This window comes from Aethalodelphis obliquidens, unplaced genomic scaffold (genome assembly GCF_003676395.1).
Source record: "Aethalodelphis obliquidens isolate GAN/ISIS:26980383/991018 unplaced genomic scaffold, ASM367639v1 scaffold7, whole genome shotgun sequence".
NCBI classification, from domain to species: Eukaryota; Metazoa; Chordata; class Mammalia; order Artiodactyla; family Delphinidae; genus Aethalodelphis; species Aethalodelphis obliquidens.
This window is the reverse complement of record NW_020837951.1, coordinates 10,525,413-10,544,862: the sequence shown is the minus strand read 5'-3', so window position 1 is coordinate 10,544,862 and position 19,450 is coordinate 10,525,413. Positions and strand designations below refer to the sequence as shown.

General features: G+C 39.6%; 1 protein-coding gene and 1 long non-coding RNA gene across 5 annotated transcripts in view; one reads left to right on the top strand and one right to left on the bottom strand.

Annotated features, from left to right (window-relative positions):
* NR6A1 (nuclear receptor subfamily 6 group A member 1) overlaps positions 1-19,450 on the bottom strand; it is a 205,780-nt gene that overhangs the window by 111,058 nt on the left and 75,272 nt on the right. The window lies entirely within an intron of this gene.
* The window catches only part of LOC113619713 (uncharacterized), a 52,462-nt gene continuing 40,507 nt past the window's right edge, over positions 7,496-19,450 (top strand). Inside the window, exon 1 of one of the 3 annotated variants that reach the window (XR_003432503.1) lies at positions 7,496-9,143. This is a non-coding gene — a long non-coding RNA (uncharacterized LOC113619713). The remainder of the gene's footprint in view (positions 9,144-19,450) is intronic. The other 2 variants (XR_003432505.1, XR_003432504.1) reach the window with 2 other exon arrangements.

The window sequence follows — 19,450 nt, the reverse complement described above, 5'->3', positions numbered from 1 at the left end:
TGCACGTTGGGAACAGGGAGTATACTGGAACTCTCCGTACTTTCCACTCAATTTGGGGGTGAACCTAAAGCTGCTCCAAAAATAAAGTTTATTAGTTAAATAAAATACATATGAAAGAAAAAATACTAATTTTCTAACTTTTCAAGTATTAATAGCTATTGCCTTTAGAAGCCTGGAGAAAAAACGGCGGTACAATTTTTACAAAGAAGAAAACCATATATTCACAATTTTTGAAGTTAAAAAAGGCTCCCTTAAAACTGCTTAAGTGAATTAATCCCTGCCATGTTTTGTCAGTGGGCACTTATGACTCTAATGGGAATGGTGACCACGTAAACTTCTAGAGGCACTTATGACTCTAATGGGAATGGTGACCACGTAAACTTCTAGAAAGTGTGTAATTTCAGTGGCAGGTATCTCCTGAACATGGCCTCTCTACATATTTAAAAGGTTAATAGGGACTTCCCTGGTGGTCCAGTGGCTAAGACTGCGTTCCCAATGCAGGGGGCCTGGGTTCAATCCCTGGTCAGGGAACTAGATCCCACATGCCACAACTAAGACCCAGCGCAGCCAAATAAATAAATAACTATTTAAAAAATAATAATAAAAGTTAATAAACCTGCTTGGAGAGGCCTAGTAGTAATTACAAATGGTAAGTCAGGCCAAAACACTGGCCACCAATGGCCTGCATCTGAACCATATCCCTTGGGAGTGCTGGTACCTGCCTAGGTTCAGCCCTCTGTGACCTGGAATTCAGCTCTGGCTTCTTCCTGTGACACAGTCTGACCCTACGTGGGCTCAGCCCATAGCCAAGCACCTTTTTGCCCTATCACCTTCTGCCCAGTAACCATGTGGCTCTGGATCAGTGGATATTCCAAATCTCAACAGCCCTAAGTTCCTCTATGTTACAATCAGCTCCTGAAGATTTTGATGCCCTGAATTTTTAAATGATGTTGAAGTCACCATAACACAACTCTGAACTGAATCTCTTTTTTAAGTTAAAATGCTCAAGAATGATTTGATACTTTAAAGGGAAAAAAGGGGTATAAACACCACCACCGTTCTCTGAACACTGGCAATGCCCTTGAGAGGCACTGGAAGTGCGTTAGTGAAGACAGCAAATAGGTAATACAAAGAGACAGCTTTGGAGCCACACCAAAACAAAAACAAAATCCATACACACCAAAAACAAAACAAAACAAAACCCCACAAAAAACCTGAGTTAGATTACTGGCTCTGTCTTAGGAATCTTAAAGAAGCTACTAGTACTTAACCTCTCTGTACCTCAGTTTTCCTCATTTGTATAAAGGAGGACATGACAATGCCAACTTAGTAAGGATGTTATTAAGAATTCAAAGTAACAGTTTTGCATAACAGTTTTGCAAAGTCCCATCTTTACCCTTGATGTGATCCATGAGAAGACAAAATGGGGGAGAAAATGTAGGCCTTATCATATATCTAAAGAAATTATCCAAAATCCCTGCTTTAATTATATAATCAAATGACTAACATTGGACCAGTCTCTTCACAAAAAAATGAGCATTTTCTTGGCAGCCACAGGAGTAATGTTTTATGACCCATGCCTTCAACCCAATCCTACCCACGTGATTTTACCCTTTTCCCTAGCAGACACTGGGGCACCTGACTAGTTTTGCCTACCCAAGAAACAAGGAGGTCCAGAAGCTTTGGAGAGCCAATGCAGTTCAAGCTCAAAAGAGAAAAAAACCTATGTCTATGTCATGGCAGAAGAAAAAAAGGAAAAACAAAAACAAAACCCAGCAGGTTAATAAAGGAAGCTAGCAGAAGATTAAACTCCTGTTTTTCACTGAAAAGCAACTGCATAAAGACTAAAAACATAAATCTGTACTGATTAAAAAAGTGTTGGAGGTGGGACTTACCCTGTGGTGCAGTGGCTGAGAATCCGCCTGCCAATGCAGGAGACATGGGTTTGATCCCTGCGCCGGGAGGATCCCACATGCCGCGGAGCAACTAAGCCCGTGTGCCACTGCTACTAAGCCTGCGCTCCAGAGCCCTTGAGCCACAACTACTGACCCCACGTGCTGCAACTAGCCTGAGTGCTGCAATTACTGAAGCCCGCACACCTAGAGCCTGTGCTCTGCAACAAGAGAAGCCACTGCAACGAGAAGCCTGTGCACTGCCACGAAGAGGAGCCCCCACTCACCGCAACTAGAGAAAGCCCACGAACAGCAACGAAGACCCAACGCAGCCAAAAAAAAAAAAACAAAAACAAGTGTCGGAGGTATCCTAGACAAACCCCACACTACACAGGAATAAGAAAGCAGCTCTATTTCCACAGTGTTGGGTTTTCAAAGGTTTCCATCCTCTGACATAACCCTTTATTCTTAAAGCCTAGGAATGTCCCCTTCTACACAGTCTCATTAACTCAGAGCTCCAATTCGGCTCTGAGGTGAAGGTACAATTTTTAAAGGTAGGTATAGTGTAGCTTCTATCCCAACCTCAGCCACTACCTGACTTTGTGATTGTTTAAGAATCATTTCTTTTGTCTGAGCCTCAATGTTTCTTTTCTGTAAAATAAGGATAATACACAAAATAGTTTTTTTGGGCACTGTAACTGTTCTGTGTCCTGATTGTTCTGTATCCTAATTTTAAGAAATAAAAATAATAAATGAAAACAATAGGGATAATAACTTTCCCCTCACAGAACTGTCATGAGAATTAAACTAAAACCTATGGCAAAAGGGCCTAGAGGGCTTCCCTGGTGGCACAGTGGTTAAGAGTCTGCCTGCCAATGCAGGGTACAGGGGTTCGAGCCCTGGTCCAGGAAGATCCCACATGTCGCGGAGCAACTAAGCCCATGCACCACAACTACCGAGCCTGCGCTCTAGAGCCCGAGCACCACAACTACTGAAGCCCATGTGCCACAACTACTGAGCCTGTGCTCTAGAGCCCGAGCACCACAACTACTGAAGCCCATGTGCCACAACTACTGAAGCCCACATGCCTAGAGCCCATGCTCCACAACAAGAGAAGCCACCGCAATAAGAGGCCCACGCACTGCAACAACAGCGGCCCCTGCTGCTGTAACTGAAGAAAAGCCTGCATGCAGCAACAAAGACTCAACACAGCCAAAAAATAAATTAAATTAAATTAGATTAAAAGGCGGGGGTGGGGTGAGTAGAGCAGCAGTCCCCAACCTTTTTGGCACCAGGGACCAGTTTCCTGGAAGACAATTTTTCCACGGACCGGGGTGGGGGTGTGGGTGCGGAAATGGTTCAGGCAGTAATGCGACCAATGGGGAGTGATGGGCAGCAGCAGATGAAGCTTTGCTTGCTTGCCCGCCACTCACCTCCTGCTGTGCGGCCTGGTTCCTAATGGGCCGTGGACCGAGGGTTAGGGACCCCTGGCCTAGAGTACAGTGCATGGCTAGCTCATAGTAAACAACAGGCATTAATTCCCTACCCTTTCCCTTTGATACAGCCTTATCCTCCAGCAGGAGAGGAGGACATGGTTTCTCCTTTCAGCAAAATTAACTCAACCAGTACCGTAACCAGGTCAGAAAACGGCAGGGCTGGACTCAGATGCTAGATATATTTCCTATCTTGTATCTGAGCACTGACTCCAAGTTACACTGCAACAGCTCGCTTTTGAGAGGCCACATTCTCACTCTCATAAGCTAGGTATCACACAGCTATTATTTTAAGAAGCCAAGATTAGCTCAGGGGTAGGCTGAGTAACGAGATACAAGTGCTTTGGGAAACTGCTGGTTCGCAGTACAACTAATGAGTAATATCAACTGCATGCTGTCCAAGATATGGAAGACAACGCCAAGTGGCCAACAGCTCTTTGAAAAAGGCAGAGGACATCATCAGGGGAAGAATATTTCTGTCCCATCCTACAGCCTCTGCTTTGAAAATTTACATTTTATATAATCATTATTAAAGGTCATTTTTGGTGTTTTCATTTTTGTTCAGTTTCACTGAAGGTTATAATCACTAGAAAAGCTATACAATGTGGTAACAAGGAAGGGCTTTGGAATCATTAGCAATGGTTTAAGTCCCAGCTCTGCTACTTCCTTGCTATGTGACAAATGACAAATCATAACCTCTCCGAGCCTCAGATTTCTCCCCTATAATGTTTTTTCAAAGTTCAGATTGTCCCTTCAGTGGGTTTTAAAATCAATTTAGTGGCTTGTAAATAATATTTTTTAAGTAAAAAAAAAAAAATGTAGATGACTACATGTAATAAGGACAAGTACTATATACCATGAAAATATGGTTTCAGATATAGATATTGATACATAGATATATATACAAGTACGTGTATAATGGATTACAATATAAAATACCTTTCTTACAGAGGATAATGGTCAAAACCATTTGAACACAACTGACCTATAAAATGAAACTATCAGGTGTGTAATGTTATGTTCGGTATTTTTCACAGTATTTGAAAAAATCAAATAATATGGGAAAAATGTTAGCAATTAACCCTACTAGAGTCAGAATACCTGAATACAACCTTACTTAAGAATACTGGGAAGGGGGGACTTTCCTGGTGGTCCAGTAAAGAATCCGCCTTACAATGCAGGGGGCGTGGGTTCGATCCCTGGTCAGGGAACTAAGATCCCACATGCCGCAGGGCAACTAAGCCTGCAGGCCACAACTACTGAGCTCGTGCGCCTCAACTAGAGAGCCTAAATACCGCAAACTACAGAGTCCACGCACCCTGGAGCCTGCGCACCACAACTAGATAAGAGAAAACCTGCATACCACAACTAGAGAGAAGCCCGTGCACCACAAAGAAGAGCCTGCACACTGCAAACGGAAGATCTCGCATGCCTCAACGAAGATCCTGCATGCCACAACTAAGACCTGACGCAGCCATACATACATACATACATAAATAATCTTAAAAAAAAAAAAAAAGAATACTGGCAAACGGACTTCCCTGGTGGTCCAGTGGTAAAGAATCCGCCTTCCAACGCAGGGGAGGTGGGTTCAATCCCTGGTTGGGGAACTAAGATCCCACATGCCACAGGGTAGCTAAGCCTGTGGGCCACAACTACTGAGCTGGCAGGCGTCAACTAGAGAGAGAAAATAGAAGGAAGCCCGCATGCCACAGTGAAGAGCCCACGCACCTCAACAAATACCGTGCATGCCGCAACTAAGACCCGACACGGCCAAAAAATAAAAATAATACTGGGAAAGTTCCTCTTTACTTGTCAATTTCAGATTCCCATCAGTATGCCCTTAAGTATATCATATAAATGAAACAGCCATCATCAACTGCCAAGAACACGTCCTTCAAAGTACTGACACAGAAAGATCAGGTCTAATTAAGAACTGAATTTCAGCCTAAATTAATACAGAAAACCAGCATACAAAACCCTATCCACACAACAGTGATGTTGTGAAAACAACAAGACTCCTGTTGAACGAGCCCTCTTTGATGTGGAAAGAGCAATGAAACCAATGGTTGCCCCAGCATTCTTGTAAAAGAAGTATCATTCTGCTAGGACATCTAGAGCTGGCCACTAACATGCGAAAGCCTTGGCAAAGTCTCCAGCTTGGGAAGGACTCCAGTTAAAGTGTCAGGGGAATTCAGTAGCAGTGAATTCACTAGCAGTCCAGTGGTTAGGACTCTGTGCTTCCGCTGCAGGGGGCACGGGAACTAAGATCCTGCATGCCTCCCAGAGCAGCCCAAAATAAATTAATTTAATTTAAAAAAAAAAAAAAGGTAGTGTCAGGAGGACTCTTATGCTTAAAACCTTCCAATCTCCTACCTTTGGGGAAAAATCTAAATTTCTTATCACAGCTCACAAGGCCCTACATGATAGGATCCCATCCTACCTCTCCAACATTATCTCCTACCTGCATTCACTCCACTTTAGCCATGCTACTCTTTCTGCTCCTCAAACACACCAAACTCAATCCTATCTTAGAGCTCTTACATCTCGTTCTCATTGCTCAGATCACACTTCTTTTAGCTCTTTATCCTCTAGGATTCTTCTTGTCATCGTTTGGCTCTCAGCTTGTATATTTTACTTCCTCAGAGAAGCATTCCTGGGTATTTCCTCATTTAAGGAGTCCCTCATCCAAATCTACCCCCAAGGCATTGTCCGTCATCACATTACCCTATTTTATTTTCCTCATAGCATGGTTTCCTGTTTTACGTTATATTACTTTGTAAACTTATTTTTCTGTCTCCTCACTAGCATGCAAGATCCATAAGAATCTGTTCTGGTTTATTCTTGACTCACCCTAGCACCTAGAACAGTATCATTCATATATGTATGAGGAACATTGATTCATTTGTTCTAGTGCATTCACTTAACTGCACTTTCAAAATAACCTAAGAGAATTTACATACACAGGAATATCTGTGAACTGAGTTCAACAAGGGGTTGTTCAGCTAAAGATCTATAATGTGCAAAGCTTTCCTCTGAGTATCCACTCATGAACCATCTCTATCACAGGGCTCTAGCTCCTGATGCCTAATGAAAGAATATCTGATTTGGAATCAATGCTTAGCCTTAATCTCCTGCTTCCAAACCCACTGATCATCACCTCACTATGGAGTTTGCATAATGGCTCTGGAGCCAAAAGAGACAAGGGTTCAAATCTCAGTTTTATCTTTTACATTCTATGAGGTCCTGAACAAGTTATCTATTAAATGAAGATAACAATACTTATCTCAGAGCTGTTTTGAAAGTTAAATAATGTAAATAAAACATCTGTCACAGTGTCTTGCCTATAATAAAAATCCAACAAAATTAGCTATTATTCTATTATTATTCATTAATTAACATTTTTTTCCAACTAATTTTTATTGATGTCTACTTCCTAAACAAGAGGCACAGGCACAATTCAAAAGGAATTTACTACAGTCCCTGCCCAGGAAGAGCTCACAGTGTAATAGGAAAAGATAAACCCATAAAAAATAAATAGAGAGAATTATGTTTTAAGTCTCATCCAAGAAGGCTGAAAAGAATCTGCCCTTCTCTAGCAAATCTGATATTAGGGCCTAGTTAATCTCTAAAGTAAAAAGGCATACCAAAACCCTTCTAACTGATAAAATGGAATAGCTTTTAAGATGGGTCAGACAGCTCTGTAAAGAAGCCCTCACAAGATTACAAGAAGAATGGTCAAGAATAATTGTCTTAATAGCCAAAAGGTGGGAGCAACTAAGTGTCCATCGACAGATGAAAGGATAAACAAAATGCGGTCTATACGTACAACGGAACGGAATATTATTCAACCTAAAAAGGAAGGAAATTTTGACACATGCTACAACATGAATGACCCTAGAGGACATTAAGCTAAGTGAAGTAACCCAGTCACAAAAAGACAAGTACTGTATGATTCTACTTTTATGAGGTATCTTGAACAGTCAAATTCATAGAGACAGAAAGAATGGTGGTTGCCAGGGGCTGGGGGAGGAAGGAATAAGAAGTTAATGTTAGGTACAGAGTTTCAGTTTGGGGAAATAAAAATATTCTGGAGATAGGTGGTGGGGATGATTATACAACAATGTGAATTACCTAATGCTACAGACTACAGACGTTAAAATGGTAAATTTTACTGTACGTATATTTTACCACAACTTAAAGAAAAAAAGGAATGATTGTTCTGTAGTTTACAGAAAGAGAGGGTGTGCATCCCTTCTTTTCTGACTTTGATCATTGTTATATCCCATAGCATATCAACCCAGCTTCTCCAGGTTAAGACAAGAGAAAAATTCCTGGGCAGTCCCCATATATAGGATGCTGTGTAACATCTAAGAAATTACAAATACTTAAACATCCAAACCCAGAATTTACAGCAAAACAGACAGACGCTATACACTGACCATGGATTTATTTCCACAAGTGTAAGAGAGGCAGAAAATAAAACAGTATTTATATGTCTAAACACCAGTTTAGGATTATATAAGCTAATTCCTTTATTGCTTCAAATTTTTAAAAAAGTGTTAATTTGCATTAAACAAAGCAACTTTCATATACTAAACAAAAATGTCACAACCAACAGTCCAAATAATGGCCTCATTTCCTAGTGGCCCAGAAAGACAGGAAATAATCCCAAGGACCCTAGTTCAGACAGACTAGAGAGAGTAGACTGTGCCTATCTTGCATAAAGCCTATGTCACAGTTCAGTGGGATCCTATACTTTGGTAGCTTCGTCCCAGCAGTCCCCTATGTGACTAAGGACTAGGATAAGAGTGACGGCTTCACAAAGGTGATAAGAGATAAAGTTTCTTCCTAGGACATTCAAAGACTCCAAAATCCAAAAGTTAACTTCTCTGCTGTCCATCCATCCAATTTTCATTAAGAGCAATCTGTATCATCTAGGAAGCTTCAAAGTCAAATGTTACCTTTATTTTTACCTTATCAAACCCATAAAATCACGGCCAGGGTGTGGTCTGGACATGGACCTTGGTTAAGGTCACAAAAATTCTCAAATCAAATAATTGGGTTAAGTTAGAGCAAAGTTCATCAACAATAAGATGACAGAATTCAGGAAAAGTCGGCTTCCTTCTTGCATTTCAGGAAGGCTAGCATTGTTCCTAATACTAGTACATAGGTGTAAGTAACCTCTGAGTGGGTAATGCCACCAAACAAAAGCAACACCTTCAAAGTCTCTCTCAGTGACTAGAGGCAGCCAGACACTCAAACTGCCAGTCCTGAATTACGGCCTCTGAATGGTGAGGGCTTCACATTTCACTGATCAGGGCACAGCCCAATCAGAAGACAAACCCCTGCACTGCCAGGGACCAGCAAATCCGCTTTCTTCCAGTGTGCACATGACTGAATGTGCTTCTGTCCATCATCTGGGTCATATATAGTTCAATGCGAGCTGAGCAGACAGGGCTGCAAGGAAATCTGGCGCGGTTCAGTACCTCATCTAGTCTGGGTTCCAGTATCTAATTTTTTTTTTACTGACAAACTCATTTCTCTACCGGGACAGGATGCTGTGCTGGCTGGGAGTTCCATTTCTACAGCAAGAATCCTATCTGGAAACAGAGAAGTTGTCCTCTAAGCCACAGCAGCTCGAACTTTTTTGATTGTTGTTGCTGCTTTCTCCCATCACCCCCACCCCCTTTTGACAAAGATCCAACTGTAAAAAGTCTTACGTAACAGTTCAGGACTACTTCGGTTCTTTTACTGGGTAAGCACTTTCAATTTTTTTTTTTTTTAAACTAAAAACCATTTTAACATTGAATCTGTTGAGAGGCTTGACTAAAATCTTTTAAGTAATTTGTGTGGTGAAATACTGTCAGTGGATTTTTTAGTCTCATTTCTGCACGTGCTCCTTTGTTCTCAGAACAGAAGCTTTTTATACACACCCCATAACGCAGCTGGAGAGAGTTATGAAGTCAGTTATTATAAGGAACACAAAGGTTGCTTTGCATTCTTTGCCTTTAGATAATTAATTTTGTATTTGTTTTCTTAAAACGAAGTATTAAAGAAGAGAGAAAGTGAATAAACAAAAGAATAAACTGTTGGAGAATCTAGCAAAGTTTGAAGTTTTTACCACCTTTTTTCTATCTGTAGTTTTGTGTAGCCAAACACTTGTGCTGCCTGGGGCGGTGGGGGTAGAGGCAAGCATAGACAGAGAGGAACTAAGCCAGACATGGACAAAGGCATGAGCCAAAACCAGACAGTCCTGGCCGTTCCATAGGCCAGCAGTGGGTGAGACAGGTCAGCCAGCTGCAGGGGCGGGAGAGGGGGGAAAGGGGCATGGATGTGTGAGGTGCTCATGCGTGCGATCGTGACTAGATTCTGAAACTGCCAGCCATTTTCCCAGCTATGCTTTGTGCAATCTAAAGGAATGCATCTCCTCTGAAGCAGTCTTGCCAGAGCCCAGTGATAGCGAGGAGTGTGATAAATACCACAACATATGTAATCAGAAAATACTGGGATCTGGGGTGGGCAAGAGGGAATGCAGAGGGTGTGGAAATTTTTTAGTGATCTGGAATGTGTTGAGTGACAGGAAGTGCCCCAAGCTCTCCCCGCCCTCAACTCTTCTCAGTCGCGCCTGCTTTTGTCTAACTCTTGTAATCTACACACTACTGCTTACAAAGCTGTCTGAGTTTAAGACAAAAAGAAACATAAAAGGCTCTCCGGTTGCACAGTACCTGCAATATGGAAGGAATGTAAAAAGCATGGCCCTTTTTAAGCCTGTGGACATTTTTTCAGGCATACAGGAGAAAGATAATATAACAATTTTCCAAGGATAATGAAATTATGAATTATAGTCAAGCTTCCAAATCTAATTTTTAAAATCCTGATTCTGCTCTACTTACAAATGCTTAAGTTGGTTCCTAATTTGAAGGAGGCTTGTTTGTTTGGTTAATACATCGCATTTGAAGTTGTTTCTATTTTCTCTTTATAAATTTGTGCTTTGGGAGGAAAAAATGCAAATAAGTAGAATGCTCTGAAAAAAAGGAGATTTTTCCCTTCAATGGTTGGAAAGTATTTTAAAGGGTTGGTTTCTTGGAAAAAGCAGCTCCCTCTCTCTCATTTTTGCATGTATGCTATAAAGATAACTTTATGCCATTATAAATGTAAGGTAGAAAACTTTTGACAGAAAAAAATAGTGTTCTAAGAGAAAAACAACTTAGCATTTTCCCAAACTTCCATATTATCAACAGAAACACTAAACTTAAGAGAAAAGTAGCCAAATAGTTCAACGGCTAACTCTACTTTTGGAAGATGAAATGGAAAATTAAGTGTGAATAAAATGATACTTGGGAATGTTTCTACCTCCTACTACAAAAGATGTTAGTGGTCAGCCCAGGAGTTAATCTTTCCTAGTGTGGCTCTGAGCCTTCATGCCGAGCAGACGTTATTCACATGACGATTCGAAAAGTCCATTCATATATCTCACTACCTGGATTTGAATAGAAACCAGACAGCAATTCTTTAGTTCCAGCCACCATTCGCCCCACTGGACAATAGCGATTTGTTAGCACAGAGTCACAGGCTGTGGGACACAAAGCTTGGAGCTGCAAAAAGATGGGGGATTCAGAGAACAGGAAATTACAGGCCCGATGCACTCCTGGCAGCTCTAAGAATACAAAAAAAAAAAAAAAAAAAAGGCAACACAGCGATGCCATGTTTAAGAGCTACTTCTAGCGTTTTTAACCACCTCCAATGTCATAAAAGCTCTATTGTTGGAGTACATAAAGTCACGAGTTCCATGTGCTCTCTTTTCTCACTACAGCGAACTTCATTCAATGCCTTGGCATAGTCAGAAAAATCAAAAGCACCCAGAGTCGATTAGTTGTGAGCTCTGATAGAAAAGAGAGGAGCATTTTACAACTAAAATGACAGAGAAAAATATGCTACTTAGTAACACATAATAAAATTAATATATTTTACAAATTATTTCATAAGGCCAGACAATCAAAATGAAACCAAACCTATCAAGACTGCAGGGAAATGAATTTTTCTTCAAAATATCATATGAAATCTACTATTTAATTCCATCAAAAGTTTCTTCAGAAGACATATATCAATTTAAAAACTCATCTTACACAGAACATTTCTGAGTTCTGGGTTGTATTTTCCAAAACAAAGAACTAAAATCAAAGCCCTGAGGATTTATTTTGAAATATTAGAAAGGAACACTATATTTTCTTTTGTTGGTTATCAAATTATTATAGCTCCCTGGCTAAATTTAGAAACTGTCTCTACTTCCCTCTCTTTAGATATAAAAAATGAAATTAATGGACATTCTAGGTGAGGGGAGAGGGATAATTCTCCAATCTCAATGAGCAGTGGAAAACAGTTCATGGGTTCCTGTCCAGGCCCTCAAGCCTCAACCTGAGCATCAAGGGGCCAGAATGGTGTCCATTTCAACAGGAGTAGCCCCTGCACAAGAAAGTTGTAAATGGTTTTGTTCTACTGTGATCCATTTAGCAAACACAAGTCCAAAATGATATCATACCTGAAATACTCATCAAATGAGATCATGAATAATCAAAAAGTGCTTTAGAAATATGAACTGTTCTGTTCTATTTGGTCCTATGCCTTTAAGGATAAACACATGCCAAAGTTTATGTTGCTGGAAAACCAATCAGCAACTTTTAAACTACTAATTATTGGATTTCCTCAAATTCTATCATTACTCATCAAACACAAGAATCAATTACTACCTCAAACTGTGCTATAATCACATGTGGCTATTTTTATTTGAATTTAGTCAAAATTAAATAAAATTTAAAATTCAGTTCCACAGTTGCACTAGCTACATTTCAAGCACTAAACAGCCCCATGTAACTAGTGGCTATTATACTGGACAATGCAGAAACTGGACATTTCCAACTGCAGGAAGTTCTATTGGACAGTATTGATCTAGAGCATATTTATATCCAGAACACCTGTTTTCAACTGCACATCCAGCTAGACATGAAAGAAAGTGATCTCTAAGCAAAAAATACAACGACAAGACAAGGTAGCTAGCACTATGATACTTGAGAGATGTCTAAAAAAGCATTTTGAAAACAAAGGCTTCATTTTTTTCCTTGGTCTGTAATAAAGGTTATGAAGAATATTAGGACGGTAGCAGCAGACAGGTAGCAGTGGCCAGAGTAATTAAAATGTTCCAGAATGGCATTTAGTGTTATGACTACATGTCTTAACCTCCAAATCTACCATCAAATAATCAGACATGATAAACATGAATATGAGGTCCTTCAATTTGGATGCATTCTCAACCCATCCTATGCCTGCTAGATGCAAGAAACTGGGTCTTAGGGTCAAGTGCACATGGGTTGGAATCCTGGTTCTGCCACTTATTTACTATGTGATCCTGAATAAGTCACTTCCTCTCTTTGTCTCAGACTTCTCATGTATAAACCACGAATATTAATGCCTTCCTGACAGTCGTTTTAAGGTTCAAGGATCATATATATAAAAGATCTTGAACTGCTCCTGGCACATTGGAAAACACCCTGGAAATGTCGATTCTGTAAAAACACAGTTAAGGGCTTGAGGTTCAATTCATTGTCTGAGACTCTTCCCAAACACAGAGAATGGAAATAGAAGGGTTCCAGGCTGCTTTATAGTACAGGCCATTCTCTGTTTAAATTTTAATTAAAACAAACATGAAGATGAAAGCTGTCAACACTGCACAAAGAATCTCACAAAGTCTTAGAAATATTAGATGAACTGATTGAATGAATACAGGAAAATTATCATTTGAAAAGTGAGGTGGAATATCAGATTTTAATATCATGAGGTGTATTTAATACTGATACTAATTTAATGCTATTACATATATAAGAATCCTTTTCTTAAATTAAGAAATAATATTTCCTGGAGACTTTTTTGGAATAAGCTTTCTACTAATTCTTCTTGGTGATTAAAACAGAAACATGAAAATTCTAATATTGCCTATGACTAAGAAATTAAAATAGCCTCCTGCAGGTATGGGAAAGAAAATTCATGTCTTTTAAAATCAAAGCCATACACTTGAAACTAACACAACATTGTAAATCAACTATACTCCAATAAAAAAATTTTTAAATAAAATAAAACCAAAGCCATAGAAGGAATTCCTAGGCAAGATCTGTACTACATCTGTAGACTCATTTTAAAGTTGAAAGTAATCTAGCAGAAACTAGAAAAAGTAGGTGTTTCTTAATGATGATGCCAAATAACTGAAAAATGTTGAACGTGCCACAAAATCTTTTCAGAGTACGAAAGGCAAGAGATTTTCCAAAGCAAACAGCAGAACAACATTATAGGGGAGATAATGTGGTACAGTGTAAAATCTGAAAAGGTAGGTTCATAATCCCAGAAACTGGCTGGATTAGATATGACATGAAATTTTAGCTCTGCCACTATCTAGCTAGGCGATTTTTAACAAAGTCACTTCCAAGTCTTTGTTACCAGTGGTGATCCAAAAAACGTATCTATACTGGAGGCTAAATGACAGACAGCAATTTCGATTTGCAAGAGGGTATTCAAATATTTATCAAGCACAGTGCTAGACCCAGGTTGAATGATGAACAAAATAGATACAGAAGCTGCCCTCTTGGAGCTGATAAGCTATTAACTGAGATAACCATGGCTAGAGGCCATCTCATTTAAAAAATGGTAGGGATCTGAGTTCAGAAACTTTGAGAATGGACCCAATGATTTGGAGAAACTGCCGTGCCATCCTTCGAAGCTGAACTAACATAGTTCATAAGAATACGAAAGAAGGTACACCCTCAGCTCCGTTTGATTCAAGCAAAGAGAGATGGTAAACTACAAGACCTTAATGGATTTCAAGCCATTATGGAAACAAAATACTGGGTTGGCCAAAAAGTTCCTTCAGTTTTTAAATAAAAATAAAAGACACATTTTTCATTTTCACCAAGAACTTTATTGAACAACGTATTCACCGTTTTGTTCCACTACCTTCTGCCATTTTTCAGGCAACTTTGTAATTCCATCTTCCCAAAACTTTTTAATCTTTTTGAGCAAAGAACTGTTCCAGGTGCCTTTTACAGTCTTCCACGGAATTGAAATTTTTTCCATTAAGAGAATTTTGTGGTATTTCCCTGGTAGTGGTTAAGTCTCCGCACTCCCAATGCAGGGGCCCGAGTTCAATCCCTGGTCGGGGAACTAGATCCCACATGCATGCCACAACGAAGCGCTCACACGCCTCAACTAAGGAGCTGGCAAGCCACAACTAATGAGCCTGCCTGCCGCAACTAAGACCCGGCGCAACCAAATAAATAAATATTTTAAAAAACAACAAATTTAAAAATTTTAAAGAAAGAGAGAGAGAATTTTGTAAAGACCAAAGTAAATGGAAATCCGAAGGTGCAACGTCTGGTGAATACGGCGAATGAATCAGAACTTCCCGGCCAGCTGTAACAGTTTTTGCCTGGTCATCAAAGAAACATGCGGTCTTGCGTTATCCTGATGGAAGATTATGTGTTTTCTGTTGACTAATTCCAGATGCTCTTCGTCGGGTGCTGCTTTCAGTTGGTCTCATTGGGAGCAGTACTTGTTGGAATTCATCGTTTGGCTTTCCAGAAGGAGCTCATAATAGAGGACTCCCTTCCAATCTCACCATATACACAACATCACCTTCTTTGGATGAAGACCAGCCTTTGGTGTGGTTGGTGGTGGTTCATTTCGCTTGCCCCACAATCTCTTCTGTTCCACATTATTGTACACTATCCGCTTTTCATCACCCGTCACAATTGGTTTTAAAAACGGAATGTTTTTCTTATGTTTAAGTAGAGAATTGCATGTGGAAATATGGTCAAAAAGGGTTTTTTTGCTTAACTTATGTGGAACCCAAACATCAAAGCGACTGACATAACCAAGCTGGTGCAAATGATCTTCAACGCTCGATTTGGATATTTTCAGTATGTCGGCTATCTCCCGCGTGGTATAACGTTGATTGTTCTCAATTAATGTCTCAATTTGATCGCTATCAACTTCAATTGGTCTATCCGACCGTGAAGCATCGTCCAGCGAGAAATCTCCAGCATAAAACTGCACAAACCACTTCTAGCACATTTGATCAGTCACAGCACCTTCTCCACACATTGCACAAATCTTTCTTTGCATTTCAGCTGCATTTTTACCTTTCTTGCAATAATAAAGCATAATATGCTGAAAATGTTGCTTTTTTTTCATCTTTAATATTAAAATGGCTACATAAAAATTCACCAATTTTGATAAGCTGTTTTTTTAAATGCACGCTGATATGACAGCTGTCACACTATAAGCTAACAAAATCGTTTCGAATGAGGTTAAAGACAACTAAGTGCTACTAGAACCATCTTACAGAAAAACCGAACAAAAATTTTGGCCAACCCAACACCTTCAAACAAACATAGGGTGGTTTCACAGTGACCATTACTCAGATCTGTGGCAAACCACTATCTCATACAAAAATTCAGTCTCCTTTTGACAGATGATGATTAAAAACAAGAAAATTTCTGGAGGGGAAAGAGTAAAGGGTGTCTGAACATAGAAAAACAATCCAGGAGCAGACCGTGATACACTGAAGCATTAGGTGTGATACATATTTCCTTCACCCCCTTCCTTAAGACTAAATTCCTAGCACTTACCATTTCCTTTAATGGCGCATGCTATGACATCATGACCACACAGCTAGCTAGTGCTCAACCCATGACTCAGCTAGCTCTTAGCAACCAAGAATATTTCAGACATGGATGATAAACATGAAAAGAAGGCAGGGCTAGGGCTAGAGTCAAAACCGGGCTTCTGTAACAATTTATCATACAAACTAGTACCATGTCTATGAGGTATCTGAATATTAACCTCTCTTCCAATTGGCATTTAGTCTTTGTTGTCATAGGACTATATAAGAAGTTGCTGTTAACAATAAAGTATCTCCATATACCACAATGGCACAATGTTATTTCCACAGAATCTGAGGCTCCCAGTACCCAAATCCCAATCAAGAAATTCCCATTCTTGTTCCTTGACACTTACAGAACTTGGGTTACCACACAGATTTTTTTTTCCCCACTGGCAAGGACCCAATATCATGTGTATTTTGCTTTTCCTTTGTTCACTGAATAGCAAGGTCAACTGGAAAAGAGAGCTGGCAAATGTACTCAGAACAAATTATACAGTTAAATCAAAAACGAGGCTCCCGGGCTTCCCTGGTGGCGCAGTGGTTGAGAGTCCGCCTACCGATGCAGGGGACACAGGTTCGCGCCCCGGTCTGGGAAGATCCCACATGCCGCGGAGCACCTGGGCCCGTGAGCTGTGGCCGCTGAGCCTGTGCTCCGCAACGGGAGAGGCCACAACAGTGAGAGGACCACGTACTGCAAAAAAAAAAAGAGGCTCCCAATCTGGTCATCTGTTACTATGACCTAGATTTTGTTAGAAGTATCTCCATTTGGCTTTCTAATAGCATTACATTTTATCAGGCTCACTTCTATGTATAATCCTATATTACTAGAACAGACAATCTCTTCTGCTTGGCCACTTAAAAGCTTCTAGGTATATAGTTCATTCTTTCAAAGGCTATCTGTTGAATGCTTAGTATATATGCCAAGCGTTGTTGTAGGCACTGAATATACAATGGCAAACCAGACAAAGGTCCTGTCCTTCAAGCATCATAGTCACAAAGACTGGAATCCAGTCTCAGCTTAAGCACTCACAGACTGCATGACCCAAGACAAATCTGCCTCTCTGAACCTTAGATACCTCCTCTAGGAGAAAAAAGGGAAAATAATACTACTTCAAAGAACTGCTGTGAAAAATATGTTTGTCAGCGTCTAGCATAGTGCCTGGAATACCACAAATGTTTGACAAACATAGCTAAAGTTTTACAAATAGCGGATATTACTATTATCCATTCTGCTTTTATATCCATGTATATGAGAATCACTCTAGTTTTTTTAAAAAAATAACAGGTTTTAAAGGCTTATGTATATCTAAAATATTTATTTCAGACGTTAAGAGCTAAGCAGAGCAAGATCCATTAATGGATCAACTGCTACTTCTGATTACTGAAGTTTCTGGTTGTATATGCTAAACACAAGATAGCAAGAATACTGTGAGAAAAATACTTTGAAGTTGGGATGTTAATGGTGAAATGCATCACTGCACTCACACAGATTTCAAAAGGTAGAGCACTTTATCTCCAGCAGTATTACTGTTTCAGTTAATTTAATCAGAAATTGTATAGAAGAAACATAACTAAAATTTGGAGGGACTTCCCTGGTGGCGCAGTAGTTAAGAATCCGCCTGCCAATGCAGGGGACATGGGTTTGATCTCTGGTCTGGGAAGATTCCACATGCCACGGAGCAACTAAGCCCGTGAGCCACAACTACTGAGCCTGTGTGCTTCAACTACTGAAGCCCGCGCCTGCCCTAGAGCCCCTGCTCCACAAAATGAGGAGCCACCCCAATGAGAAGCCCGCACACCGCAATGAAGAGTAGCCCCCACTCGCCACAACTAGAGGAAAAAAAAAAAAAAAATTTGTATTCTCAAGTCTACCAAAGCCATCAAGCAGGGCAAAGAAAGTATGTCTTTCCCCTAAAGATCATTATGGAAGTCTCATAGAGAAAGAAAATTCCTGGTTGACTATAGTGATATACTTTATAAAATAACTTATTTTTTCATCTTATAAAAATAGTATGCTTACTGAAGATAGACTGAGAAGCACAAAAAATATGAAGACAAAAAGTTATTCATAATCTAAAAAAAAGTTATTCATCATCCCACTATCTAAAGATAACCACTGTCAATAAATTTCCCTCTAGTCTTGTTTTGTAGTTATCAGTGATTTTTAAAATACCAGGAGTTTTTGTCATTATATTCCTAACACCTGATCTATACAGAAATTTGGATAATAAAAAAAATGTAAAGAAAATTTGTCACCTATAACCCCACTTACAGAGAAACTTCTTATTAATATCTTGGTGTAGTTCATATACAATGGAATCAATTCTTTATATACAATTTTATATTCTAATTTGTTCCCTTAAAAGCATTTTTAAAAGTCTGTAAAAATGACATTTTTTTTAGATATCCAGGTGGTTTCTAGTTATTTTCTATTATAAGTAATACTTTAGTGAACATATTTATACAGAAATCACTAACTACATTTCTGATAATTTTTTTAGTTTGACCAATTTACACTCCTACTAACAGGAACTGATAGCACCTGTCTCACCCTAAGCTCATAACACTGAGAATGTGCTATACATAATTAGCTGGTACCCAAATATAATAAGGTTTCCATTTCTTCAATAATGAAAAAAGAAGAGTTCTAAAGGAAAACTCAAAGTGAAATAAGGACAAGAAAATAGAAGAAACTCCCTAGTAAGATAAATTATACACCCTTGAAAATGATAGGCAGTTGACAGAAATCTTGAAAACCTTCCAACAGGATACAGGGAAGCTGAACATTAGGCTCCCCAAATCTCAGAAGTAAAAACAAATCAAATCAAATCACTCTATCTTGTAGATGTGTTCATTACTTGGAAACAATGACATGAATCAAGAATTAATCCCACCTTTGCGAGAAAAACAACATGGAAAACTGTGGTGATAAATTAAAATGCACAAAATCAGTATTTTCACACCTGAATTATTTTCAAATTTTAGGAGTGAGCAAAGAGTATTAACTATGGATATAAATTTTTGGTTTCCCAAATTTATAATAGAAATTACTATAAATTCTTTTTTTTTTTTCTTTTTTTGGCTGCGTTGGGTCTTCGTTGCTGCGCACGGGCTTTCTCTAGTTGTGGTGAGCGTGGGCTACTCTTCCTTGCGGTGCACGGGCTTCTCATTGCGGTGGCTTCTCTTGTTGCGGAGCACGGGCTCTAGGCTTCAGTAGCTGCGGCACATGGGCCCCAGAGTGTGTGGGCTTCAGTAGTTGTGGCACGCCGGCTTAGTTGCTCGGCGGCATGTGGGATCTTTCCAGACCAGGAATTGAACCCGTGTCCCCTTCAATGGCAGGCAGATTCTTAACCACT